This window comes from Phoca vitulina, unplaced genomic scaffold, assembly GCF_004348235.1.
Source record: "Phoca vitulina isolate PV1807 unplaced genomic scaffold, GSC_HSeal_1.0 scaffold46, whole genome shotgun sequence".
In the NCBI taxonomy this organism is placed as follows: Eukaryota; Metazoa; Chordata; class Mammalia; order Carnivora; family Phocidae; genus Phoca; species Phoca vitulina.
Window position 1 is genome coordinate 9,321,755 of NW_022589749.1, and position 2,555 is coordinate 9,324,309.

Here is a 2,555-nt window from a genome sequence, read left to right on the forward strand (position 1 = left end):
AGCTCAATAGGGCGGCCTGTATTTGTATCACTTGGGTGGTCCAGGGACCCATAAGCCCTGAATTTGGATATAGATAGTCCTGGAATAGCAATGCCCTCAGGAGCCTGGCAGAAGCAAATCTTTGGAGGAAGTTACCTTACTCCAAATCTCTGGAGGAAGGTAACTTCATCCTAAGCCTCAAATTATCCCTATAAATAAATTTTCAAATACAGTGTCCAGCCTGGCTGAAGAGAACCAGGCAGATCACAAGGAAATAGGACACCATGAGCAAGAACTAGGAGAAACAGACCCTCAGATACTTCAAATATTAGAATTATCAGACACAGACTGTAAAACAACCGTGCTTTGTTGAGAGAAAGGTTAAAAATATCTGCAGGGGACAGGGAACTAGGAAAAGTGACACGCTAGATTTATAAAGGACATTTGTAGAAAGCTTTATAGTTTAATCAGAGATCAAGAACACAAATACCTTCAGGGGCAATCTGGTAATACGAATGAGTTAAGTGACCTGGTGATACACTGGTGACCTGGAAAGCTTTGTCTGAGGGGCACAGGGCTCCTCACTTCCAACGATTGTTACCGCGTGGCACCGGGGTACCAGTCTGTAGATCTTCTGCTTTTTCTGGAGAAGCTAGATATTTGGATTTCTTCTTATTGTGGTAAAATACACATAAAACTGACCACGGTAACCATTTTAAGGTGTACAGTTCAGTGGCATTACGTACATTCATGATACGTATGATAATCACCATTATCTGGTTCCAGAACTTTCTCATCACCCCAAAAAGAAACCCCACCCCCTTGGAAGTCACTCTCTATTCCCCACCCCCACCCACTGGCAACCACCAATCTGCTTTGTCTCTATGGATTTGCCCTGTCTAGATATCTCATGTAGGTGGAATCATACAATATTTGTCCTTTTGTGACTGGCCTATTTTACTTACCATGTTTTTCAGAGTTCATCTATGCTGTGGCATGTGTACCTCATTCCTTCTTAATACCCAAATAACATTCTATTGTGTGGATATACACATTTATCCATTCTTCAGTTGATATTTGAATTTTTGATATCTTCCTATTTTATTTTTTTAAAGTTTTATTTATTTAAGTAATCTCTAGACCCAATATGGGACTCGAACTCACTACCTGGAGATCAAGAGTTGCATGCTCCTCCTACCGAGCCAACCAGGTGCCCCAGATATCTTCCTATTTTTTCAGACATATGTATTCAGAAGTTCTTTGTGGCCCTAAGCCATCAGAGGGCCAACAGTAGAGACCGCGGTTTTATAACCTGCTGTGACATATTTTCTTATATAATGTTCAGAATGACTCGCTGAGGTACTATCTTATTTTTTGTATTAGGCATCCCATTTCCCCAGTAGCTTTTCTCCCCAAATCCAAAATCTCAGGGGAAACTGCTTGGTTCCAGAATGAATGGGAGTCTGGGGTCTAGCTTATGGCTGTGACCTTGAGCTTCCCTGGAACTCAGTTTCCCCACGGATAAAATGGTGTTGGACTGGTTTATCTCCAAGACACTGGGTTTGCTAACAGGGTCACCCTCACTTGCTCTAGCCCCCGTCTGGTAATGAATTAGCTTTGCTCAAGTCGGTTTATCGGCAGCTGAACCCAAACATGTGGCCACCTGGGTTATCCTGATAATTGCAGATTCTTCCACAGAGCTGTCCTGAGGCACGATGGAGAAGAAACCACCGCAGAAGTCCCCCTTGTAGGCCGGCCAGCCCATTTCACCTGCTAGGGCCATCTGCGCGGTAGCAGCACCTGGTCTGAGCCTGGGACTTCGGTCAGGAGTGGCTTCAATTTAAATCGTGCTTCTCTGACAGCAACCCCAGAGGGAAAGGAAGAGCCCCAGATGAAAGGCTGATAATCGTTGAGCTGTTCCTTCGCGGCAAGTATTTAACAGGCAAGGTCGAATGTCTCGTGGTCGCCTCGCCCCTGGCACCTTTCCTCCGATTCTAGTTTTCCGAAAGGACGAGGGAAAGGGAAGCGACGTCCTAGCTCGCGTGTTCGCACAGGGCAGAGGGCCAGCAGAGATCCGTGCTTCCCAACTCTTTCCAAGAGCACCTCGCATCCCGAATCGCCGCCTTCAACTCTGAGAAGTCGGGAGCCCCACAGGAAACTTGCATTATTGCACCCGCTGCCACACAGCCGGGGCAGCGGACCAGCCGCCGAGCTGGCTCCCCAGGAATGCGCCCCCTCCACGGCCGCCCGCCCCGCCCCGCCGGCGCGCCCTCCCCGGGGGACCCCGCGGCACCTGCGGCCTCCGAGTGTCCCCGCGCCCCGCCGCCCACCCCCCCACCCTCCGCGCGCCGGGAGCCGGGGGTCGCCGGACGCCCCCGGCCCTCTCCCCGGGGAGCGGGGGGTCGCGGGCGCCTCGCTGGAGGGGCGGGGGCGGCTCGCGGCGCTGGCCGGCGGCGGCGGCGGCGGCGGCGGCGCCCGGAGGCCGCACTGCTGGCGGCCGCGGCGGCGCTGCTCCCCCTGCTCGGTGCAGCTGGCGCCCGGCGCTTGCGCACTGGGCCCCGGGCGCGCGGCGGCTC